The following is a 27382-nucleotide window of genomic DNA, read 5'->3' on the forward strand; positions in this document are numbered from 1 at the left end:
GGAAATTCATTTCAACCTGGAAATTCATTTCAAGTGAATATGTCTTCCAAGCTCACCGGCTACAATTCGCAAATTGCAGTATGTGACGTAAATTAAGAAGCTAATTAATGAATCCTTTGTTAATTAGTTTAATGTGTGTTTCGATTTCTCGTGCTGGTAATGTCAGTCTCTTCGAATAATCCAGCTCTGGGAAAAGAATTATGAAAAAAATTGCATAAACTTAAAAAGATCACCTCGTGTATGTGTATTTAAACAAATGAATAAAGTAAGCTGTTGGAGACCATTGAGAGAAAAGCGTGAAGCTTCCCCAAAGAGCAATAACTAGAATGACAGTAATGGTGGCATGACATATCGGCACGACGTTGGCACGACGGCCGCATGATGGCCCCATGATGGCTTAATGTTCTCAGAGCCAGGATGGAAGTCTTGGTTGGCTACAGCGAGAGTTTTCCTCTCTGAAGCTTTTCCCACGTTTGGCAGGTATTTGAGGGGGAAAATACGAGTAGGCCCCGAGCTAGAGAACTACGTACGCATCCCTACAAGATAAAATCAGCTCACAGCTGAATCCAGTTTTTCCCGTTCAAGTACGCGCAAAACACGGAACTTGTTTTTATGAGGAAGCCGCTCAACGTTTACGGGAAATAGTGACAATGCTGAAAGGTTTTGCAAATGTTGTAAATCTTTAAGAGGTGTACAAAGCGTCAGTTTTGTTCTCTTTATATGTCACTGCAGTACAGATTACGGAATTATGTTGTTTGTTGTTGCAGAGTTACATGGCTGTGAACGTGATCGTTTAGTGCTTTATTTTTAATTTTGCAGTTTTATGTAATTTTTTAAGCGATTGGTAGCCTAAATAAACAAAAATGGCTTAGAGCTTGACTATGCACTGGCAACCGTGATCAGGCATTGAGTAGTTACGGCGTGTCGTGAATAAGATAGCAATACTAAAAAAACATAGGACAAGGACGCAGACGAAGTGATAGCAAAGGGTACAATATATTCCAAAATATTGTGGTTGTTAGACATTAGTTAACGTAAACAAAGATTTCGTTGTAGCAAACCAAGGATGACCACCGTGTTAACGCGATAAAAAGCGTGCTGAACGAATATCGACAATTAAGACACACAAACACTGTGCTGTCAAACCGACTTAACGTGCAGTCTGTGAAATGTGAATTAATAGAAACACAAAACAAAACTAAATATAAACATAACACGAACGTCAATAAACGACAGGAACAGGCATAAATTATGAAATACAGTCGACCACAGAAATTTACGGACCACGGTATCTCGGAAAACGTTCAATTTCCGAGCAGCATGCAACATTAGTCGGTAAAACCGAACATCGCAATGTTTTTCACATATAACGGTGGCGATTCCAAGTGCGAATACTAGTTAGGCTGCGTTGTGAGGCTGCGAAGATATTCAGCTTTTTCTCTGATCACCGTGTTGCATAATATTTTGTGGTCGACTTTCACGGCGCAGTCGGTACGAATTGTAAGCCCGCGATGTACATTTTTATATAGGCAGCTACAACAGTAACCATAGGCCACTACTTCCAGTCACAACGGTGTTCCAGAAGCGGCACAGGTCACGTAGGTGGCGCTGCAAGCGGGTTCGTCCCCGGGATTCTGCATCACGCGTGCAGCCGCTAGTTCTGCTCCCGCGGTAGAGTCGCAGGATGAACAAGAACAGGTTGATGGCGTCCATGTACAGACCGAGGACTGCCACGATGTAGTCCTCCGGTGACAGTGTGTACTTCCTGTTGCGGCCGCCAACGATCTGTTGCGTATCGATAACGATGTACTGCGATCGGGCAGGGAACACTATATATAGTACGCATCGTACTAAGGGGTACCAATGAGAAATTACGTATTAAGGCGCTAGTTATATAACGCCTTGAGAGGGGCCAGCTGATTCGTGACTATTGTAGCACCTTCAGACCGCGTGCCTATAGGCCCCGCGGACAACGGCTTTGGTCGTATTTCGAAGTTAAACCACCTAGAATAAGGTGACGTAGCACTGGCGTAACCTTGAGCTACAGGTGCAGGCGGCCGCCGTATGCCAAGCGTGTGAATAATTTTGATGTCACTGATTTTTTGAAAAAAAAAAAGATACTTCGTGTGAGCCGCAACCATAGAGTTTCTCACTACATTACCTAGAGGGAAATCTAGCGCTGCTGCGCTGTGGTATGCATGGGATTGCCGGTATATTGTGACTTCGGATTGGCATCGTTCTCGTAGAGACAGGACGCCTTGAAGACGCGCTTGGCAAGTACCGTTCCGTCTGTCACAATGATTCATTTTCTACTAAAACAGCACGTGAAAAGCTGTTTTAGCTTTAATATTACGCGAAAACATGTTTTGTTTAACTATGAGAACTTGTTATTGTGTGTACGACTACATGTTACGTAAAAAGTATCAGCGGGCCGCTAAAGTTGGAGGACAGACGACAAGGTTCGCGCTCTCTTTGAAACAGTTGGTCGTCTGTTCTTTTTCTTCGCTTGGACATGCATCGTGGGGGAGTAAAGATGTAATATGCGTGAATGGAAACATTTTATGAAGATTTTACTTTGAGAACGCGTTATTTTCGTAGCCATATCCACGTTTTAGACGGAGCCTCTTACAACACCAGCCAACACGAGCCTCGCAGACACATATACCGTCATTCCCATGTCGGCATGGTGCCCCCTTAAGAAACTCCCATAGACGGTGGCGCCAGATTACCCTCTAGGTGTTATAGTGAGAAACTCTATGGCTGCAACTGCTGCGTCGTCAAGAGAGTCATAAAATGGATGCAGTGTTGACTTAATATGGCACCAGCTTGCGCGATGATCTTGGATAAAAAGCGTAGGCGAAGAGCACGCTGCAGATCAAGCAAGTACTTTTCAGAATCGTGACCACGTTGGCAATAATAACCGACTTTAAAAGGTGTTGTGTCACAGGATTTGTTGGGCCTGAGTGAAGGCTGGACCCTGACCGAAACATGAATAAATCGTTTCTGACGCGCGTCTACTTCACTGAACTCACACGCATATATTCACATATATTCGAGCACGCGCAGCGCCAAGACGTGGGTTCGTATCCTACCTGCGACCAGTTGTTTTTTCACCCACTTTCATTTCCATTTCTGTATTATTTCTTTAATTCAGTTACGAACTGCGGATAATTTCCCCTCTGCTGTCGTCGGTGTCACCCTTTGTTGGCTTCTTTTTCATTTATTTACCCGAAAGGCCCAACTTGGGCATTACACAAGGGGGGAGGGGGGAGAATAACAATTTATATACAAAAGTATAACCCAACATGCATGTAAGTCGAATTCGGGCTAGTGCGGGAACATAACGGTGGGGGCGCCACCAGTGGAAGCTTTTTTGCGTCTTTTCTAGCTTTTTTTCACCATTAAAAAATACTGTTTTTGTACTGCAGGAGCGTAACTTACTAGCATAGCTTAACTTGCTTTATTACTATTCAGTGAGGTTACCTTAAAGCTAAGGTGAATTTCAGCCTAAATTTTGACAAATGACGTGACCAGACCGAAGACCCAACAAATAATTTTTTCCGCATAATATACACGGTTCAACTGCAGGGAGCGCAAACAAATGGTTATGAAGGGTTGGCGGGGTCGGCACCCTGCCTAAATCATTCAGTTAGGCTCGCGAAATGTTATATAGAATGCAGTAGACAAGCTAATAGGCCCCAGACCCTCCCTTTCCTTCTTCTGTGAACTCGATCCGGTGACTTGCGAAATCAATGAAGGCTACCGTTGTGTTATCTTCGTTGATTTGACGCAAGAAAGAGGGCATGGTGTATGCCTGAAGAGTGCTTTAAAGGATGCAAAAAAAAAAAAAACTCTCAAGAGTACCAAGACGCCCGCATACCGTGCATTTGGCACATGTCAAAAGACCACGGGTGGTCAAAAAAGAAAATTCAAACGAAGCTTCTCCGTTTCAAAGCAAAGCCTCCCCCAGGGGTTTGAAGTTCTTCGTCGTTTCTTTTTTTCGCCGGATATATTTGTGCATATACGTAGACAAGTTGTGTCGCTGGATATGTGCCGACCGCTGCCTTGCCGGGCACACAACTTAGGCCACTGAAATATGTTGCCATTCTTGGCAAATCCATCGGGCTGTGCTCGTGGCATATACGCTAATAGCTACCATCTCGCCAACTAAAACGAGCTCAGGGATATTTAGATTCCTACCATTTAGTTGGATCAGCGAATTCGTTTTTTCCTTCCTTTCTTTTAGTTAAGGCGCCACTACAAACCTGAAATACCTAGCGGCCTGGACAAGAATTCGAACTTGGGACCTTCGGTGGAGTCGATTGATGCAAGACGAGGGCAATAAGTGCCACGGAAGGGTCTTCCTCTTGCAGCGCACGCATAAACCGGGATAATTGTGATTTATGATGAATGTCGAAGGAGAGAAACATGCAAATAGCGACCTCGCGCCACTAACCATCCACCACTCCTTACCCCCTCTGTCCCTACTTCCTGCAAAAAAAAATACACCACGTGGGCAGAGGCGACCACAGAGAACGCAACCAAAGAATATCGCGAAACTTCACATTTTCAATCATGTGGAACGTTGGGCCTATAGTTGGTGATTAATCATCACACCTTGCTGGGGAAGCAGCGCACGGACAAGGACACGGCAGAATGCACGACACTCGCTGCGACACACAACAGCAGCGAGTGTCGTGTGCTCTTGCGTGTCTTCGCCATGTCTTCGCCATGTCTTCGCCATGTCTTCACCATGTCATCACCATGTCTTCGCAATGTCTTCGCAATGTCTTCGCAATGTCATCGCCATGTCTTCGCCATGTCTTCGCCATGTCTTCGCCGTGTCCGTGTCAGTGCGCTGCTTCACCGGCAAGATATGTGACGATTAACATTTTCCTTGCGTTTTCATTCAAGCAGTGGCGGTATAGCGTTGCTCAACACGCAGGAAGGAAGTTGAAACGCTCAAGAACTCGCTAGGTACGCTAAGTGGTGTCGTAAAGCGGCAGCAATTGAGTAGCGAAGATGTGAAGAAACCGGGAACCCTTACCCATCCGGATGACCTTGTTGTCGAATGGCTTGGGGGTGCCGGCCGTGCCTTCCTCCACATCGACGCAAGCCGAGCCTGCCTCGGCGTCAATCGGGTCTGTCTTGGTGACGGGCAGTGACCTACTCATGGCGACAGAATTAGACTTTGCGAGAGCGCGCCCCAGGCCACGATTGTGGCGTGCCTGCAGGAAGTGAAAAGAGTGCGGAAAATATGTGTGGCGGGCGCCAAATGTTTACGGGACGAGCGATCTGAGAGAAACAAAATTACTGGATCTCTCCGCAACCTGCAGCCAGTTAATCGCATTCAGATTTCCAGCGTGTGCTGGTATGCGTAGGTGGGTTTTTTTTCTCACAAGCTTCGGATTGCATAGCACAGACGGAACGACCACAAAAAAATAAAAAAAATAAAAAATAAAAGGACAAGACGACACAGGAGAGCGCCCTTTAGGATGGGTCGAAAGGAGGCAGACGCAGGACAAGCAGCAGGACTACCGCTACGCAGGTAGCGCTTGTTCTGTGTCTGTCTTCTTTAGTCCTGTCTTAGGACATGCGCTTGTCAAGATCTTTAGGCATATTTTTATTTATTTACAATACTTCCAATGGCCCTTTTGGAGGGGGCCTTACATGAGGAATGGGCGAGTACACAAATTAACAGAATCACATAAGCTACTGCGGCCAGTGCAGAAATCACGAAGTTATAGAAAACAGCAAGAGAAAATTAAAAAGAAAACGCAGAAATAGGCAGATACGTAGGTTATCGCTAAAAAAAAGGCAACGCGAACTGATTATCGGTTACCGAAATCAACAAATATGGAATTCAAGGAGTCCGGGAAACGCTGGTGCGAAATTAACCGGTATTAATGCATGGCTAGAAAAAGAGGCACCGAACTAGATAAAAAAAAATGGCTGTGGCTTAGGTAAGGTTAAGCCCAGGATGCGAAGCATACTAGCCTTTATTTTAGTTGTTGAACCACTGTTTAGCCTGGTGAACTGCTGTTGCTTGGCTATATTTGGTTCGGCTAGACGAAGAAACAACTCATGCATTACTTCTTCGCCTTCAAGAGTGGAACGCGACAGCGTTCCCGTCGACCCGCCAAGGGGTGTAAGACAATGGGCTACAGGGCAGCGACTACGCGCCCCGCATTGGACGCGGTGAGCGTCGAGCAAAGCAGCGTTCGGCGCGGCAACGAAATGTGCGCCTGAGCAAGAGACGCACGCCTTAGAAACAGCGCGTTTCTAAGGCAACACCGCATTCACTAGAGGCGCTTTTGTACCGCTTTGAAGCGTTGTACTCGTGGCTCAGTGGTAGCGTCTCCGTCCCACACTCCGGAGACCCTGGTTCGATTCCCACCCAGCCCGTCTTGCAAGAGTTGAGCCAAAGCCACTTCTCCTCTGTCGTGACGTCACGGTGTCACGTGATTTCATGGTCACCGCCGCGCCTGAGGAGCTGGGTTGAGCCCTCGTAATATGCTTCGCATAAAAAACATTTAAGGCAACGACAGAACAAAAGAAAGTGCAACAGATATACTACAAGCATATGCCATAATTAGGCGAGAAGCGATTCGATGAAACAACCAGTCCAACAGCGCGTTCTCTTAAACTGTATGCGAGAAACACAGTGTTGTACGGTCTTACTGGCTGCGCATGATAATTGCAAGGAAGTTTTTTTTTTTTCTCGCAAGACGCAAGCCTGGTAAACATCCGATGCCGATTGTACAGTGGGCGTCAAACTTTCATGCACCCGCCGTGGTTGCTCAGTGGCTATGGTGTTGGGCTGCTGAGCACGAGGTCGCGGGATCGAATCCCGGCCACGGCGGCCACATTTCGATGGAGGCGAAATGCGAAAACGCCCGTGTACTTAATTTAGGTGCTGTAGGGGTTGGGGGACGGACTTCGGGATGAAAACCCAAACTTGGGAGAGTTTATTTTACATTATTTACAAGGAGGTGAGAGTCAATAAACCGTCGTACAGTCATTACGGGCCGGCAGCAACTCGGACGCTGCGGCCCGCGGCAAGAAGTTCGAGAGAGGTGAATCAGGGAATCAGGGAGTGCTCTGGTCTCTCTGGAATGCTTCTTTTAAACCCTTCGAGCACTGGAAGTCGCGTCATGTTTGACCAATGGGAGAGTCCGCTCAGATGACGCCACTTTCAGCCATTGGTAGGCGCCCGTGCGATGGTGTCATACCCGGCGAAGAGAGTCGCCGCTTGGGCCCCCTTGCTTGATCACTTGATCCCCCTGCGCTCTTGCCTCGCAGAATTGCAATCCACTTCTTCTAAGGTGGAGAAGGAAGGGGCGCTCATGCTCCATTGCACAAGGGCCCACCTGCTCCCGGTGGCTCGGCTCCGCAGTGGTGGCAAATGCCTTCTTCAAAGGCGAAGGGGGACGATTGGGCTCTATTGTCCGAGGACCCCTTCTAATCCCGGCGGCGTACGACCTTGTTGGTTGCAAACTTGTTTGCACTTGTCTTGTGGCCTTCAACTTGTTTGCCTGGGCGCTCCTCTGGAATGTGCTTTCCTGCTTCTGCATTCCTCAATTAGCTGTGCTGCGATTCGATGTGGTTTGGGGCAACGTTACTAGACCAGCTTCAGTTGTAAAACTCGCCGCCCGCGCGCTTACAGCCGCTGTCGCCACTTCTGTGACAGCCGCCAGAGGGCAACGCTGTTCCATCGGGCTCCACTGCAGACGCCTCGTCACAGCCTTGAGCTCGTGCGGACGGGTAGTTTGCGCGTGTTTCACGCTCGCTGGCGTTCGCCCTTGTCCGAATTAGTGATACCACGAGAAAGCGGTATCCACCTACAGCAATAAGATTTATCGCGCCAGTTCGTTAATACTGAAAGAAGGGTAAACTGCACGAAAGGAAGAAACGCATACAGCCAAGCGCAGAAGCTGCCTTTCTAAATGTTGTTTCTTCCTGTCGTCTTAACGGTTCGCGCAGTTTAGGCTCACGAGCCTGAAAATCTGGCCAAAGTGCGTGATTGTAGGATGATCTTCATCCCCACCGAAGCTTCTCACCACGCCAAAGAAGCGCTACAAAAAGAAAGATGAGGTTGGTCTTTGTACACACAAGCCACACACACACACAAAAGAAGTCGGATTTTTTATTCCGTGAAGATGCTTAATCAGCGAAGGTGAAACATGCGGCCCCTGTGTTTATCACTGGGTTAATCCCGAGGGTTCATTAAAGTATTTCTCAGTTATGAGGTTACACAATCGGCTGCGAGAGAGAACGACGTCACTGATGGTATGTCCGCAGTTGTCGCTTGCGTTCGATGTCTCGAGTTTGCTCGGCGGCGTGGTTAGCAGCCTTCGCGTGCGATTTGCTGTTTGTGATTCTTCAAAATTAAATCTTTCCGTTAGGTATGACCACGAGTGGCTCATACTCCCTTAAGCAATGGCTCATACCCCAGTAAACGCGGCCTCCCCATTACGACGACAGAAGTGAAGTGAAATTATACGCTGGAAAGATGGACGGCCACACAGCCAGGACGACGACGAACGCGGGAGCAGTGGCACGAGCCCGTGCCGTTGATTTCGCAGCGAGTTCCCGGTCGGCACGAGGAATCGCTCTGTTTCACGCCGAGCGAAGTGTCGCATTGCTGGGAGCACAGAAAAAGTGGTGCGCCGAACTGTCGACATCGTCTGCTGATATTCTTAAGAAACTCGGCGAAGGCTACAGTTTCACAGATGACATGCTTGCTGAAATTCGCCGCCAACAACGATACACCAACGCTGCACCACGTGCTTAGTTTGGCCCGCCCGCGTAGCCGGCTAGTGAGGAAGTGAAGCCGGGCGCGACTGCAGCGCCACGAACGCGCGGGCGGGTGGCGGTTCCGCGCAACGGCGCCGAGTTTTATAACTGAAGCTAGTCTAGTAACGTTGGTTTGGGGAACTCGAAGTAGCCTCAGGAAACGGCGCCATATCTAACAGTGCACGTTAAAGAACCCCAGGTGGTCGAAATTTCCAGAGTCCTCCACTACGGCGTGCCTCATAATCAGAAAGTTGTTTTGGCTAGTAAAACCCCGTAAATTAATTTTTTAAAAACTTTCACGAGGCGAAGGTAATACGCGACAAAAGTGCGTTTCTTTAAAGTCATATGTGGCGCGTAGCTCCCAGTGAAGAGTCAGTCTGCACTTGATTGATGAATTGACACAACCGAACACTTATGAATTGATTTGTCTTGTAGAATAATAGACAATTGTATTCAGGATTGAGTTGACTAACGTTATTTGTTTACTGTCAAGATACATTTATAATGCATTGACCGACTGAGTGGATCAATTCATCAGTTGAATTGGATTGAAATGCAGTCCTATCTTTGATCGGTCCCTCTTCAAAAGATTCCTTGTGTGTTTAAATAATTGCATATGTTGTCTATAATTCCGACAGTGACCGTCTGCATGCCGTATTGATCTTGCAGCATTTTCGTAAAACTGCTGAAAATATCTTAAAGTTGTTGGAATACGTATATAATTTCTTCCATAGTATGGATTGCCTGCCTGCTTGAGTGAGAGTGAGTGAGTGAGTGAGTGAGTGAGTGAGTGAGTGAGTGAGTGAGTGAGTGAGTGAGTGAGTGAGTGAGTGAGTGAGTGAGTGAGTGAGTGAGAGTTTTACGTACTGAAGTTACACCTATGCCGCGACAAAGGCCGTAGTGGGCAGTTTTAGTTTTCGCCACCAGGGTTCTTTAACGGGCGGAAAAAATCAAGTGAACGAGTTGTACTTCCGAACTGCGCTTTTGAATACACCGATAGTAGTGGTAGTAGCAGTCCCCTGGTCACACCAAGATAGCTGCATTATGTGACAGCCTGAGTGAACATTTCTTCATTTGTGGTTGCCTCAAAACACGGCTCGTACCCACGAGGGGAGCTGGCCACACTGGATTGACTGAAAAGTACACCCAACAAAATACCGAAGGGCGTAAAGGCAAACATTCAAAACGAAGAATTTAGTCAACTAAATGATAACACAAGTTTTGAGAGGATTTATACATAACCTTAGGGAAGAAATTTTTGAGGATGCTTAAGTTTCGCCTTTAGGAGTGGAACGCGATAGCATTCAATGATCCCTGTCTGCTTCTCACGCTTCCCGGCAACAGCACCCTATGTAACCGTAATATTTACCAGGAAACGCTGGCGGCAAACGCTATGCACGAAGGCAAGCTTTCTGGTAGAAACGCGGCCTCTTGCGTGGGCCGATCCCGGAGGTAGTGCACAGCCGTGCCAAAAAAATTACATCATTTTCTGGTTTCTCTTATTGTTTCGCCATTTTTAATATTGAAGTCTGAAAAGATTTAACATAGAAGGCATACGCTGTCAATGTTTTGTTTCGTGACATTCGTTTGTGGGCGGTCATTCTCAAAATTCGGAGGAATAACGTTGTCAAGAATGTAAGACGAGCTGTGGGCAACTTTAGTGACAGAATGGTGTGGCTATTTAACCTGCATATACTGCATGTAATATACCAAGGCGTGCCATATACATATACCTCAATATATGCGGCAATTTTTGCTCACGGACAATGCCGCCGACACCGGATTTGCTGCGACACGGGGCCCCTAACGCTTACGCGTTAAAAAGAACGCTAAAGTTCGCCATTGTCGGGTACCCTAGCAACGTCACCTTCCGGCCGCTTCAATGAACTTGTGCAGAGCAGTAATCGTAGGCCCATGGCTTGTTCCCAATTGATGATAGGTCGCCAAAGGCAAAGTATTTGGTGTTGTAAATGCTGAACCCAGATTGGCCAGTTTGAAGAACCAGAAACATTCCGCGGAGGGAGGGCTTACCGGCGAAATCGGGAAGGCACTGCTGCAGAGTTTCTTTGTTTTCCTTTCAGACAGTGCCTCGCACCCGCTACGGAGGAGTGATCCAGAAACGGGGGACAGAAAGAACAAATAACTACAAAACTTGATATCTTGATTTCGCTTTTCAGTCCAACTTGTCCGAAATATATGAGTCGTCCTGACTTCGCTGCTGGATTTTTTTTTTATACGATGCACTTACCAAACATTTTACATGGGACGGAGACGATATCCTCCGCTAGATAGGAAACTAGACAGATCACAGGCTTTAAAACACAGGTCACTCCAGGTCGGGGCATACCCTAACCCCGCACTGTTACGCAGAATGTATCCAGAGACACAATCTGCGAATATTTGTGAGCTATGCTCAGGAGTATAGCTAACTTGGAACACATGCCTGGCAGTCCCCCTCCTCTCCCCTCACCCCCCCCCCCCACACCGTCCCCAGGTATTTCGAGTAGTCGAAACTACCCGAATATTTCGCAACAACCGACCGTTCAAGTCTGCTTACCGTTTTCCGTCTTATAAACACAGTATGTCGCAAATTATGAGAAGGGAAACAACGACAAATTTTTTTGAAGCGGTGCAGGAGTGAATTGAGTAGTACGAGCTTTGTTTTTGGTGTCGCGAAGGAAGCCGACTTGACAATCTGTAATTTCTGCTTGAAATCTGTCATTTAGGGTTCCTGGCAGTCATGTCATGCACCAGTTTTATATGTATTACGCTGCAATCAGTGATGTTTTCCTGGCAACGAACCCTTTTGATGTCTCTCGTATATCTACGTCGCACGTGTCTTTCGACAGGTTTCTGCATCCTTAATTTCTTTCTTTCCTTCCTTAATTTATTTTTCTCTCCTTCTTTTCATTCTTCCTTTCTTTCTTCATTTCTTCCTTCCTTTGTTTCTTTCTTTCTTTCTTCATCAACTCCTGACCATTTCATGCCAACCATTTAGTTGGCGTTTGCGGTAAGCTTTAGTTCAACAGCAGCCATTCATTCTGGAAAGGTTATGCGCGACAAGGCTTTGACTACGTTGCCAAGCTATTCGTACAGTCCGTTTAAAGGGCTCCTCACGAGGTCTGGTCATTTTGAGCTGACAAGCTCAGAGCATACATTGCGCGATAAGGATCGCTTCTGCAAAGTATTACGTCGCTATACGCCGAAATTTCAAACCGAACGTCGTTTCTCCTTCTCCTCGCGGCCGCCACGCTCCAGGCCGGAGGATGACGTAGTCGTGTGCCTGCGCCTACATACTGGTGTCCGCAATGTGACGTCGCTCGTGGTGACACGTGACTTCGAGAATTATTCAAGACACCATCTGTTATCTGTGCGAGCTGTTACTTGAATTGACGAATTGAAGTTTAGAGAAATAATAAAACACGCAAACGGAATGTCTGTGGGTTTTTCGTTTTACTTCGCACCGAAGCGAGAGAGATGTACTTCTGCTTCGTCTGCTTGTTCCCGCGATCGTGCGGTCACGTGCGCAGGTACCGAAACTATGCCATTCTCTACCGTGACCCAGCGCGTGATCACGCTCTTCGATCCGCTTATTCTGCCACAGTATTCGTGTAGCACTGAAATCGTGTAGTTAGTCATGTTTCCTTGTGCACAGCGCGCAAAATTGTGCACTGCGCGAAACGATAACAGCTCGCGCGCGACGCCGCCAGCGGAAGTGCGTAGCGAGCAAAAAAAAAAAACAAATAGAAAGAAAAATGACGGCGGGGCCTGTGACGCATCCGTCACGCGATCCTCGAGGTCCGGCATGCGAGAACGCAGGGAAGGAATTTCGCTTGCAAGGCTAGACGGGGCGAGTGGAGAGGGTGTCTCGCTATGCAGTGGAGCCCGCCTGCTGAAATCGTGGGTTCGCGGCACTGAAATATTTCCATCTCGGCTAATAATGAGCCGACCTGAAATTTTTTTTTTGCCGCAGAACGCCCCCTAGAGGACACGTAACAACTTCCAGCGTATAACGAAAATTTGATATGGGGCCTGGTGAGGGGACCTTTAATGACAATTAGCTATCTTGTGGTTCAAACACAATCCCTCGTCCTCGATCGTTTGCTGCGCTTTTTGCACTAGTCATTATCAAAATCTTCATCGTCAGCCAACTTTTTTCAAGTGTCCACTGTAGGACATTACTACAGCGTAATAGGGTAGAAGCTCGGGTAAGTAGGTCGTAGTTCGTAACGGTGGTAGTTCGTAGGGTGGCGCGCGAATGAAGGAAAAAAAAATGGCCAGGCTTAGCTTGGTTAAGCCAAGAATGCGTTGCATATTGCGCGAGTTGGCGCCCAGCTTTTCCTCCGGCTGTCGTGACGTCAGGTCACGTGGTTGCGCTAAAGGTCAATGGTGGCTGCCCGGCCGCGCCCAAGGGCTGAACTGAGTGATTGCAATATGCAACGCATAAAAATAGAAGCAACTTAATAACAAACATAGCAAACTTAAAAGAGAATAGACCCACATATGAGACGCGCAGCAATGAACAATGGCTCATACCCTCAATGGTGGCTGCCCGGCCGCGCCCATGGGCTGAACTGAGTGATTGCAATATGCAACGCATAAAAAGGACAGTCGCGGGCCGTGGGGCTTTGGATACGCAAGGACCCCCGTGCGCGCTGTTTCTAAAGCGCCCTAATATACGTGATTGGGTCGCAGAGAAATAATTTCCCCCGCCTTCGGATGGAAATGGGGACGATATAGAAGCCGCGAAGGTCGTGCGGCTTTATACTTATTTCGGGCAGGACTCGTCGAGACATTTTGACTTTGTAATATCTTGACTCGGTCTTATTTGTCTATTTTTAAAAATTTTGTTTTTTTTTCGTGTCGTTTCAACCAGCTCCAGCGGAAGTATGAAGGCGTGCGCGTATCACGACGCACGTATTCTGCTTTCATTCAACTAACCCTATCCCTGACTATGCTGTATGTACACACCACTTGAAGAAAACCCCCATACAAGAGGCGTGCACCAGGATCCGACGATCGAGCTATCTTAAAGGGGCGCAGTGCGTGTAATCAAATTTCACGCCACCCGGAAGCTTTGAAGGTAGCTCACAGCGTTTCGCATACATCCGGAGCAGCGCGACCCTGTACTTGTGCAGCCGTACTATAGGACGTCCGGTAGCAGTTAGTGTACCGTTCTCAGTGCATACGGAAATGCAGCGGCGACTTTTGACGCCCGTGTGAGTGCACCCCGCTTTACACGACAACAATGACGAACACGGACGGCTGCACGTAGGCTGCTCAAGGAGTAATCTCTCGAGTGCGACGGGGGCTATTGTTGGCTACGGCCTTGACCGGCCACGGTAAACTGATTCACGTTAGAGTGTTTCCCGGTCGCGTTTCTCTATTTTAGGGGCCGCCCTTATCTGCGAGCCTATCTCTATCTGTCCGTGCCTATAAACAGCAGCAGGCCTACGGCTAGAATACATTGCAATTATAGATAATTTTTCGCTGTATCTTACGGACGCGGCTTCTTACCGTGTTCGTACACCGTAATGGCGGCCACGGTGACGTCAGTGCACCATGTCGTCGCGCGTACACTGCTTTGCTTTGTGATGGGGGCCATTTTTTTTGTTCACTGGATCATCGGTGCTATTAATTTGTCGATCGGCGCAAGACGCGCTTTTCCAGCTGCCGGTTTTAGCGTTTACAGTGATTTTCGATGCGCTAGTACCCCCAAGATGGCGGTCACAGTGTCTATAAGTGACCGGGTTAAAGCAGTGCGTGACACATTTCGCCGAAGTGGTACTAAGTTTAATTCACGCTACTCGCACGCACAAAGACGACAGTGAGCATGAAGCTTGGGACAGAGTTAAAGCATGGGTTCTCTAGATACCAAAGTTAGTCTCGAAGATGTCGGATGTCGATGACGTCATCGACAATATCTTGCCGTCATGTCGAGGAGCGAAATTCGCGTTTAGTGATAGAGATAGTTGTGGTGACGTTGATCACAAAAAATAAATAAAAGGAGTGCTGCGTGTTTTTTTTTTTTTTGCTCTCACTTGCTACAGCAGCATATACATATGCGGCCATCACCAGCCGCTATAGCGATAGCAAAACGAGATTCTGTAAAAAGTACTTTTTGAGAAGTAGCAAGCGCAATCCGTAACAAACGTTCTTCTCAAATGAAGAATGTACTCGCGGCTGTTCAAGGAGAGCTACAAACTACTGATGAAGTCAAAACAAAATGCAGAAAACTGATAGTGGTATGACTGACCGCGTTGTAGATGTTGTTGCTCTCACCAGAAAATTTAGCGAGTTAGAATAGCGTCTCCGACCTAATATTCTTGCTGTAAGGCGAATAAGGAAGTACGATTGAGAAAGAAAAGAGTGCTTATTTGAGAAAATTAACTAGGAGATATTCGGATCATTGTTGTAACTAAAAATAAATACTGTCGAAAGGATACACAGGCTGGGAAGGAAGTTGCCTGCTAAAGATAACCCGGTAACTATTAGGGATTCATGGATCTTGTTATAAGGAAATATTTTATTGTTGCGATAGCAATTATATGGGAGCTCCAGCCGCTTTCTTGTCGTCGCCGTGATGTTTCGTATAGAGTCCAAGGGCGATAACATCGTCGCCACACCCGCCGCGGTTGCTCAATGGCTATGGTGTTGGGCTGCTGAGCACAAGGTCGCGGGATCGAATCCCGGCCACGGCGGCCGCATTTCGATGGGGGCGCAATGCGAAAACGCCCGTGTGCTTAGATTTAGGTGCACGTTAAAGAACCCCAGGTGGTCGAAATTTCCGGAGTCCTCCACTACGGCGTGCCTCATAATCAGAAAGTGGTTTTGGCACGTAAAACCCCACAATTTAACATCGTCGCTGCGCGCCGTATGTTGTATGTGCGAGTGAAAGAGTGCGACGGTGAGCTGACGATGGAGGCTAAATCTCGCTCGCGCAAGGAAGGAAAGCAGGGAGGAAGCGCGCCGTCTTCCGTCGCGCGCGGGGCACCGAGGGAGGGGAGGGAGGAGGGCGTTCTGCTAATCCGGCGGCTGCTGCTGCGTATGGCGCGCCCGCCGTCTACGACGGGGACAGAGTCCGCCGAGGGCTGGCTTTTCGCGGCTTAGTTCGCGTTGATGCGAGACGCAGCACGAAGGTAATAATAATAATATTTGGGGTTTTACGTGCCAAAACCACTTTCTGATTATGAGGCACGCCGTAGTGGAGGACTCCGGAAATTTTGACCACCTGGGGTTCTTTAACGTGCACCTAAATCTAAGCACACGGGTGTTTTCGCATTTCGCCCCCATCGAAATGCGGCCGCCGTGGCCGGGATTCGACCCCGCGACCTCGTGCTCAGCAGCCCAACACCATAGCCACTGAGCAACCACGGCGGGTGCAGCACGAAGGTCGATTCGCTCGCTTCTGCTGCCGCGATTCCTCCCTGCAACGTTCTGACAGCGAGTTTCCGCAGTCATCGAGTGAGATGTGTTCATGTCAGCCTCTGCTCCCGTGACACCATGCTTGTTAATCTACTTATTAAGCAGATGTTTACGGGTTTGTATGGCCGATAAAACTACCATCCTTACTTTTTGTGACTGTCTACTAAATGGCTATCGCAATCGATGCTTCGCCTTTCGGTCGAAACTGCGACTTTTTTGTTTGTTTAAAATCTGGAATGCGCTTAAGCTTCGCCTTTAAGAGTGGAACGCGATATCATTCAAAGATCCCCGACTGCTTGTCACGCTTCCTGGCAACCGCAGCTTTCTTGCGGATGCGCGGAGACGAGCGCCATCTGGATGGTGTTGTTGCAAGGAACCGAGTGGGCCTCACCGCTCTATGAATGTCAGAAACGCTGGAAAATAAGTTTATGTTTGAGTTTCCGCGTTGTAAAATTAACCTTTTATGGTATATTCAGGTTACAATCCAATGCTACCATGTCTGTAGGTTGAGTTTAGGTCGTACTGTGCGATTTTTTTTTTCTGGCGCATTCCCCGCAGGGGCGTCTGCGTAAGCAGGCGTTTGGTGTGTTGCGACACCACGTACCCGAGCACACGAGGATTGGACCCTCCCTCGTGTAGCCGTGTGCGGCTTAGCCGTGTCTGGGGAAAAGGGGATCCTGGGGATTGAGCCGATGCTGGGTGTTTGGACCTTTAAAGCGGAGGCCACACACCTCTTCGGCCTCGGCTTCACATAGACGGCACCTCCAGACTGACCCATCTGGAGGAAATCGGCAGTCGCCTTTTCCTGTCTCTCTCTTCCTACAACCTTCGTCTTTCCGTTACTTTCCACCTTTCCTTTCTCCTTCTCTTTTACATTTACTTCCTTCTCCTTGGCGGCAAGGGTTAACCCTGTGTGGCTATCCAACCGTGGGTTAACTATATTTGGTTATAGTGGCGGCGTACGACTGGCGTCGTGCAGACTTGGATGCAAGCTCTGCCGCGTCCCCTCGTTGGGCTCCGCGGTGGGCGGTCGGCGCTGTTGCCGAATGTTTATATATTTCATGGAAACTTCTTTCCCCCACCTTCCTCATCGCCCTCAAAAGCGAGGGTGCACCGAAGATGTCTTCAAGTTTTTCGGACACCAAATCCAGAATTTTCCCCGCTTCCATGTTATTCACTCTGAAAAGCCAAACAAAGCAGTGCGAACCATTTCACCATTCCTTGTTTCAAAGTCCTTGACTGATGTTTTCGGTCCAGGTAACAAGGTGTCGAGGATGGCAAGGAGTGACCTCCTCTTGGAGCTCCGCGATCTGAAACAATATGAGAAACTACCGAAACTAGTGTCATTTGGGTAGACCCACATAACAGTAACCCCACACCGTACAATGAACACCACCCGTGGTGTTGTGTCGGATGATGATTTGCTTGAGCTGACTGAAGCGGAACTCCTGGAAGGCTTCAGTGAGCAAAATGTGATCAATGTCAAAAGAATTAAGATGAGGCGGGATGGCAAAGAGATTCGGACGAAGCACCTAATAATTACCTTTGGTTCAAGTGTCTTGCCCGAGTCAATCGAGGCCGGGTACATAAAGCTCCGTGTTAAGCCGTACGTGCCTAATCCACTCCGTTGTTTCAAATGCCAGCGCTTCGGCCACAGCTCGCAGAGCTGCCGAGGCCTCCAAACTTGTGCGAAATGTAGTGCCCTTGAACACGCCACTGAAGCTTGTAAGAACTCTCTCCACTGTGTAAACTGTGAAGGGGATCACGCCGCGTACTCGCGGTCGTGCCCCTCCTGGAAGAAGGAAAAAGAAATTGTAACGATCAAAGTAAAAGAGAATATATCGTTCAAAGAGGCATGCAGGTGGGTAGCATACCTGCCAAAGAAAAGCTTTGCCGAAGTGGCGCGTCAGGGCGCAGCGTCACAACGGCCTCCGGCGGCTGTCCGACCCACAAGCAGTGAGTCGGCAGTTACGCCATCTGCCCCCACGGTGGTTGCAGCCGTGGGCGCAGATGGCGTTACTCCATGCAAATTGCATGGTTGCACATGGGCGTGGGCTTTTGGTGGGGGTCAAAGTCACACCGTCAACCACCAGTTAACGACATCGTTAACGAAATTTCTCGCCCTGTTCAAGTTGAGCTATTTGCTGACGACTGTGCGTTGGTTTAACGAGGTTATACTTGCCCCGAAGTTCGACTGATGTAGAAATGTCTGGCCTTGAAAACATTGTTTACTGGTTCACTCGGTGGGGCATGCAACTGGATGGTAATAAAACTGTTTACATTTTCATAACAACGAAAGGTTATAATAAAATCTCATAGTATGAGTTGTGTTGGGCTAGTTGGTACACGCGACCTAGAGTGAAGTAGTGTAATTTACTTTAAATAAAATGTCGCCTCTCTATAACCTCTGCCCTGAACATCCACCCCAAAAGTTCGCCACTGTTCACACCTCGGAATCACAATGAGCAGTGACCGCAGCTGGAATGTGGCTGTATTGTATGAGATCCCTGTTAGAAAACGAACATATTAACGCTCTAGAGATGATACAAGTAAAAGCTTTCACGTTATATATTTTTTAAATATTGACCACACGAATTTCCCCAATAACCTAATGAACGAACATAACATTGAGGCGCTGGATGTTACAAAGAAATAGCGCAGTCTGAAATGGGGGTCTTTTTTTTTCACTGCCTAAAAACAGCCGTTTGTCCCTCTTCCCACGCACTGTAACAAATTGCAGTGATCTGACATTATTGCCGCTGCGAAGTACTTTTTATATTGAACGTGTGTATCTTCAATGTGAGTGGTAATAGAATAGAATAGAATAGAATAGAATAGCTTTATTTCCATCTACTTGATGGAGGAGGCTGCAAGTAAAAGCTGCTCCAGTAGGCAGCTTGACGAGGCCCGCAGCCCCCTCTACAGAATATTCGGCAACAGCATACATGCAAGCACATATGCATCATACATACATATATACACATACACATCTGTATACATACATATATATACACATACTCGTAAATACTCTCATGAACCCACATACTCGCATTTACACATGCACACCCATATCCATACAGAGCCACTGGTGACAAAACCAAAAATACTTAGGGTAGCTTGTGTGGTTCTCGTGGTGAATACAAATGAGACAAGAATACGCCGCTGAACATTATATACACACATATATATATACATACACATGCATTCATATACCCCTATATGCATACACACTCGTATGCATACCTACACACACACACACACACATATACAGAAGCATATATACACACTTTATATACATACTAGCCGAGAGGATGTACACTCAACCAGTAATTTAAAAATCATGCATATAGAAGTCTCTCAGTTGTTGGACCGTTATTTGGGTGATATCAACGCCTAGATTATTATATTTATTTAAAAGCATTGGCATTGTGTGTGACAGCTTTTCCCTTAAATAATTTGTTCTGGGTGTGACCACCCGCCATATCTCTTTATGACGGGTAACATAAAATTTGTCATTAAGTTCCAGGTTAGAAAGTTCTCGTAGAAAGGACCAGTTCAGTTTTACTTCCCGCCTAAATGCAGTGGTTAACTTGTACTGGTATAACCTTAACACAGAAATTATGTTGGCTTCCTGAAATAAGTTTATAGTATGGGAGTTGTAGGGGACATTAAAGAGTAGCCGAACAAACTTCTTTTGCAAGACAAGTAGTTTATGCAAATTAACAAAGGTAGTTGTACCCCATACCAATAAGCAATAATAGAGGTACGAATAAAAAAGCGAGTTATAAATGAGAAGTTTAACTTTAAACGGCAATAGTGATTTACATTTCCACGTCATGCCAATGACCCTAGATAACTGGATTGTGACTGCGTCAATGTGTTCGTCCCAGAGCATATTACTCGAAAACGTTACGCCGAGAGTTCTCATACTAGTAACCATTTCTATCGTTTTTTCCCCGTACATAATGTTAATATTTGAATTCACTGGCTTATTTTTTGGGCCTAAAGAGCACAGCTTTGGTTTTGTTTGTATTTATTTCTAATTGGTTCATTATTGACCAATCCCTCAGCTTAGAGAGCATGAGGTTCGTTTGATACTCTATATCTGTACAGTTTGTTCCTGAAACAAATATACTGGCGTCATCAGCATACAGGACATATTTCGCGTTTAGGTAAATATAAGTTACATCATTGATATAGGCGTTAGAAAGAAGGGGCCCCAGACACTTCCCTGCGGAACTCCTTTTGAAATAGGCTTCATACTTGAACAATGCATATCTATCTGAACAAATTGCTGTCTGCTTGCTAGGTAAGATTTAATTAGTGCTAAAGAGTGACCTCGAATGCCATAGCTATAAAGTTTTTCAATCAATGTTAAATGGTGAATATTATCAAATGCTTTGCTAAAATCCACATAGACGCCAAGCACAAGTCTTCTTTCTTCGAACTGGGATAAGATGAATTCCTTTTGTTCCAACAGTGCATATTCGGTGGACTTAAGCTTTCTGAAGCCGAATTGGGCAGGTGATATTATATTGTTCTTCTCGAAAAAATTATTAAATTGGCGATGTAAGATTTTTTCCAGGCCCCTAGAAAAGATCGGCAATATGGATATAGGCCTATAATTTTGGATATCATTTCTGTCTCCCTTTTTAAATAGAACACTCACTTTAGCGATTTGCATTCTTTTCGGAAAAGTTGCACTGGACAAGCATAAATTAATAATATATGTAAGGCACGGTGTGACAATATCTAACACGTACTTTATCGGTCTAATTTGCATGCCTTCAAAATCACACGAGGAACTATTTCGCAGTGACGTGAAAGCAGAGAAAACTTCATGTTCAGAGACAGGCTCAAGAAATAATGAGAAGGGGCTAGCAACAGGCTTCAACTTAAGCAATGTCCTAGATGAACTGTTTTGATTGTTGCTAACAAAGTGATCATTAAACATAGTGGCGAGAGGGATGCCATTTATGTTCAGTTTTTCTATACGAGAATGCGATTTATTACGATTAAGGACAGTATTTAACCTTTTCCATAAGAAGTCAGGTTTTGGAGCAGAGCACTCAAATTCAGACTGAATGTGTCGCACTCTACTTAGTTTTATTTCTTTATTCAGTTTATTTCGATAAGTTTTGAATTGTTTCAGTGTATCTGGGTCCTTATTTTGAATAAATTTATGATACAATTCGTTTTTGCGATGTATTTTTGCAAGCAGTTCAGACGTTATCCACGGTTTACGAATTTTTTTGCCTAAGGTAATTCTTTTTTCGGGAAAGTGGTACTTGTATATACCAGAAATTATATCTATGAACTTTGTATATGCCTCTTCAGCGTTCGCGATTTGACCGATAACTTCCAGTATGTATGTATAAACCTTGTAACTGCTTTCTTTATATATTTTTACCGTCATTTTTTTTTCAAACCTTCGACATTTTCTTTATTTGTTATTATTTTCGGTATTCTACAATCTTCGCTTGTTTGTCAACTTGCTTCTCGTGCTTATCACCCTTTTTCTCGCGAGACCGGTTACAAGTTTGTGCGTATTGCCGCTATTCTTGCTGTCTTGAACTCGTGCCGGTATTGTTTCAATCTGCGTCAAGTTTTATTCCTTCAGCGAACTTTCAGTGAATCGTATTTATTACACATCTATAATTGTTCGTTGATCATTGTACACGTTGTATTGATATTTAAATTCGAAGCAGTTCTTGGGTAACATTTGCCACTTTGACAGTATCTGTCTCTCTATCCAGCCCCCTACGTCTTGGTGTTGTCATGGTCGTTTCGTTTCGTTCACTTTGTGCACTGCTTCGCATAACATCAACTCACACAGGGCGTGGTATCAGCCGGCTCTTATATATATTGTGTGCTTGTGTGTTCATCTATTTTGTCCCAAATATAAGTTTTTTTTAATTCAAAACAGTGTGAACATCTTGAAGGGGCAGCGCAAAAAGACGATGACAGAAGGCAGGAACACACAGGCGCTGCCCCTTCAAGATGTTCATCCAGTACCAACTCGCCCAAATGTCGATCCTACTACAAAACAGTGTTTATTTCCTCTCCAAGAAAACGAAATTGGGAGGGGGGGGGGGAGCGGAAGTCGGGGAAAAAATGATGCTTAGAAAGAGCTTGACAAAGCCCGGTCCCTCTAAGTGCAGTTCGAAGGCCCTGAATAACTCCATAGAAAAATCGAAAATGACGAAGTCAAACTCGTCGACGGCAATTGATGCGCTCGCGCGCATTACATAAATAAAAGACTCATCGAATTTCATGCGAAGAGCCACAGGGTACCCTTGTTAGAAAGAACCAAAGAAGGTTATTCGCTCTAAAAAAAAATGATGCTGCCGTTTTCCCCTTAAAACACAAGGCGCATACTACGAGGCCCAGTAACATCACAAGCTGCGGGAGTGTGCTGAATTGGGCTCGTTGGTATCCATGACGAAGGGGGCATAAATCGTCGTCTCGGCTTTCGTCCTGTCCTTCGCGCTGTATTTTTTTATCCTCTTCAACAAACCAAACCTACAAATAAGTAGCGTAAAGGTAAACAAAATATACAAAAGGTAGAAAAAAAGAGTTAATCAGAGAGGCGTCCCATGGGAACACCCGTAGGACTTCATAGCCACAGTGTTATATGCAGGTGTTTCTTCTTCTACATCAATTTTTTTTGTAATTCCCCATGGCAGACAGCACAATTCAAACCCTTCAGATATAGTATCCGACGAGAAATCGAAATAGGTGGTCGACGAATTAAGAAATATCACTAATTAACTTTCTAACGAATTAGTTTGCGGCACATATTGTAATTCACAAGTTGTAAACTGCGAGATCGCAAGGCATATGAAGCGAATTCTCAGGACTACGCCAGTTTCGAGGTATAGATGTTCATGGTGGTACCCACGGAATACGAGGGCAAATCAGAAAGCCTTCGCCCCTAATTTTTACTAGCCAAAATCAGGTGCACGCAGGGAATTACAAATGTACGTACTATTCTACCTTCCTCAGACTATTTTTCTTCGTAGTTCCCACACCGGTTTAGGCTATTGTCCCATCGCAGCACTAAATTTTAGATGCCCCTGTGGTAGAATTCGTCCTAACGCGGCCTCGTTGTCATGCAAATCTTCACGGCCTTTTGCGAACTCGCCGCACCACCTCACACTTCGCTAAGCGGGACAACTTTCCCCATACGTGAGCTGCATTTCCCTACATATTTCGATATGGGCGTTCGTCCCTTGTTCATAAAGAAACCAATCACACTTCGCTGCCCGCACGCCGTGAACGTACGAAGCACAACCGCCGTCTTCAATAGATGGATGGATGTTATGAGCGTCCCCTTTGGAACGGGGCGGTGGGTTGCGCCACCAAGCTCTTGCTATTATACTGCATAATGCCCTATCTAGGTTAAAGAAGAAATATAAAAAAAATAACGAAAGACCACTATGAACTCCCAAAACCAAATTTTCAGCCCCCCTATTGCGAACATTGCTTTTGTACGTCTCCGTTTTTTGTTTTTTTTGTGTGTGTCGTTTCCCTACTTTTCTTCCACCAACCCTCCAATCGCCTCTTACCAACCTCTATTGCGGACATGTTTACTTTTACCCTGCTCTCGCTGATTCCAAAGGCTTCAAGGAGGCCCGTGGTGCCTAAATCGACCGCTGGACGTCATCACACTCTAATAAAACATGCTCCATCGTTTCCCTAGCTTTACCGCAACAAGTTTGGGTTAGTAACAGGATATCGCAGTCGCTCTTTTCGATATATGTGCAAACTTTACCGCAACTTCAACAACCGACAGCAGCGCCGTGCCATGGAGCTACCGGCAAATAAGGCCGGACCGGTCCAAGAAAGGTCCACCGCTGGGAATGGATATATTCGCATTTACAGCCGTAATTTAGGTAAAAAAAGAAATAGGGACATACACTTTCTGATTCGCCCTCGTACATTGGCGTTAGTTAGTTTTGCGCTTCAATGCAAGAAAAAAAAAACGGCAGTTTGTTTAGAAACTACAACCAACTACATCCATCAACACCAGCGAGTCAACTGTGACAGCACGTTCAGTTGCCGAGATGGTCTTGTTAATATCCGGCGACGTGGAGGAAAAATCCTGGTTCCGATAAGGAGGAGGTGCTGGCGGCTGTACTTGCCACAGTGGAGAGCATATAGAAGGTGGCCAAAGCGATATTCGTGGTGAACTTCGTACGCCTAAGCATTTTCAGGCGTCTCCGGACGTAGAATTAAAACGGCTATCTACCAGAATCCGTTCCGTTGAGGCAGATATGATTGAACTAAGAAGCAGCGAGCCTCCCAACTCAGGATATTCCAGTGGGACAATTTCAGGCGGAATCTCTGAGAAACTGAAGACAATATAATTTCGTTGTGAAGACGCAGAAAACCGTACGCGGAGAAACAGCTCGCTCTTTTTTTTTGCATGATTAAAAAAATTAAATTATGGCGTTTTACGAACCAAAACCACTTTCTGATTGAGGCACGCCGTAGTGGAGGGCTCCGGAAATTTCGACCACCAGGGGTTCTTTAACGTGACCCTAAATCTAAGTACACGGGTGTTTTCGCATTTCGCCCCCATCGAAATGCGGCCGCCATGGCCGGGATTCGATCCCGCGACCTTGTGCTCAGCAGCCTAACGCCATAGCCACCGAGCAACCACGGCGGGTTTTTCGCATGGTCAAGCGCCGAAAACAAAGTACTTGAAAGGTGCTCTGAACACCTCGGCATTGCAATTGATCCTGCCAAGACGGAACGAGCACAACACTTAGGAAGATACCGTACCGAGAAATCTCGGCCAATCATTGTCGAATTTACGTTTCTCTAAAGACAACAGATTCTAGAGAAGGGTCACAAGCTTTTAGCTTGTGACCCACAATTCACACAATGGCACACAATTCGACCCACAATGGCACTCAATTCGCAGTGCGGGAGTATTTTTCGATTCAAACAATGCTCACACGGGAAAAGAAATTACCTTATGCGAAAACAAGAAACGTGCCGTTAAAGCTAAATGTTGATAAACTGCGGATAGATAATTGTATCTACACGTACGATGCGACAACCGACACTGTCGCGCAATGCCCACAATAGCTATTGCGTAAAAAAAAAAATCGTGTGGTATGCACGCTGATTGCTCCTGCTTAACTCAGAACGGCAACTTACACTCGGTCCTGTTCTTATCGTTCCCAAACATACGTAGCGCATTTACGAAAGAGAACAGAAGTCTGTTCACATCTTGAAGACAGCGACTGCAATATCCTCTTACTAGCCGAAACGTGGTTTTATTTCGAAATTGCTGGTGAAGAGATCCTGCTCGGCTACGACAACCTTAGTATCTTCAGAAAGGACAGGAACGAACGGTGGGGAAAGGGCGCGTTATTACAGCTGTAAGGAAACTCATTGAATCCTTTACCATACATGCATACCACCACTTCGATAGAAATATGTGTGCGCGTTGCGTGTAAAACGTGAAAGGTCGGATTTGGCGTCTGCTACCGTACCGCCTTAACGCCAAGATACATTCGTCACTAACTTGCATGATAGCGTTTTAGAAAATCAGAAACAAGTTTCCAAAAGCCGTTGTCCACCTCTTCGGCGACTTCAACTACTCCGACATCGACTGGCTTATCTTGCGTTCATGTTCATGGAACTGTCGTGATTTTATTAACTTCACACTCCGTTTTTTTTTGTTCAGTTGGTAGACACGCCCACCCGAGATTTAAGCATATCAGACTTCAGTTCTTTCGTCTGCTCTAGAAATTATCAGCCGTATAACCAGCATATATGGGTCTAGTGACCATCGCCTGCTACAATTAACAATCAACATACCGCCTACCGAACGCGACGTGATTCCAAAGTACATATTGAACTATAATGAAGTTAACTTTGACGTCATCAATGACGGCCTGCGAACGTTTTCCAAATCCTTTCAAAAAAAAAATTTCCTTTAAGGCGCTAAATGACAAGTGGACTGTGTACAAAGACAAACTGTTGGAACTAACTCGCACTCATACACCCCGCATTTCGCTGCGCGTTAACATAATAAAGCCATGGTTGAAGAGGACACCTCTAACACTAAAGAACAATAAGAAGCGCCTTTTTAAAATCGCGAAGCGTGCTGGTACCGAAGCATCATGAAAAAAATATTGGAGGGAAGTACTGTAACGCCATTCGTAATGCTAAAAGTATATTTTAGTCACATTATCTGCCTTCTCTCGTTCAAAACAACCCCTGGAAGTTTTGGCAAACGGTTGCTCCTCCGTGGTGACAGCGTTGTTAGACAACGTTGGGAGCCCGGTTGCACCTGCGCACTGTTCAAGCATGCTGAATAAATACTTTATTGCTGTTTGTACTAACGAAGACCATGCATTATGCTACAGCCTCCTGATGTAAACTATCAATACATACCACAAATACTTATTACATTTCAGTGGGTCTTGTCATTAATTAACAAACTTAAAATATCGACTAGTTCCGATGATGACGGCATTGACACAAAAATTCTGAATAACACTGGCAGCATTTCCAGTATCATCTTGTGCCACATTTTCGTGCAGTCGATATCAACTGGTGAGATACCAGATGATTGTAAGTATAGGAAAAATAATCCTTATATTTAAAAACGGAGATAAGCACTCCGCCACTAACCACAGACCCATATCGCTAACAACTATCCCATGCGAAATGCTCGAACACATTATCGCCTCAAACCTCACTCAGTTTCTAGATAGTAATGGCTTCTTTTTTACAAAGCAGCATGGTTTCAGGAAAGGCCTTTCATGCGAGACACAGCTTATCGAATTCACTCGCGTACTATTTCAGAACATGGACAAAGGTTTTCAGACTGACCGCATATCCATAGATTCTCCAAAAGCATTCCAGCGCATAGCCCTTAGCTGTCTAATATCTAAGTTATCATGTCTTCACCCAGATTCCCTAAGGACGTCGTGGATTCGAAATTTCCTATCGTCTCGAAAGCAGTTCAAAGTCATGGGTGACCGTTCATCAGTGTTAAGCGACTTCACATCTGGAGTTTCGCAGTGAAGTGTCTTAGGCCATTTATTGTTTTTAATCTTCACCAACGGCCTTCCAGGAGGAATCAGATCAAACGTCAGATAATTCGCAGATGACTGTGTAGTTTATCGTAAAATTTGCT

The 27382-nt window shown here is 46.0% G+C and overlaps 1 protein-coding gene and 1 long non-coding RNA gene across 3 annotated transcripts in view; one reads left to right on the plus strand and one right to left on the minus strand.

The window, feature by feature from the left end:
• The window catches only part of LOC139060983 (uncharacterized), a 149609-nt gene that overhangs the window by 111143 nt on the left and 11084 nt on the right, over positions 1 to 27382 (plus strand). The window lies entirely within an intron of this gene.
• LOC139046847 (uncharacterized) lies at positions 1319 to 10863 on the minus strand. Of its 2 annotated transcripts, none has more exons than XR_011506944.1 (3): positions 10828 to 10863; positions 5048 to 5228; positions 1319 to 1809 (listed from the first exon to the last, which is right to left on the minus strand). It is a non-coding gene; the product is annotated as an uncharacterized lncRNA (long non-coding RNA). The 2 variants fall into 2 exon arrangements; XR_011506945.1 differs by lacking the exon at positions 10828 to 10863 and adding an exon at positions 10664 to 10700.

The sequence above is a fragment of the Dermacentor albipictus genome, chromosome 6, assembly GCF_038994185.2.
Source record: "Dermacentor albipictus isolate Rhodes 1998 colony chromosome 6, USDA_Dalb.pri_finalv2, whole genome shotgun sequence".
In the NCBI taxonomy this organism is placed as follows: domain Eukaryota; kingdom Metazoa; phylum Arthropoda; class Arachnida; order Ixodida; family Ixodidae; genus Dermacentor; species Dermacentor albipictus.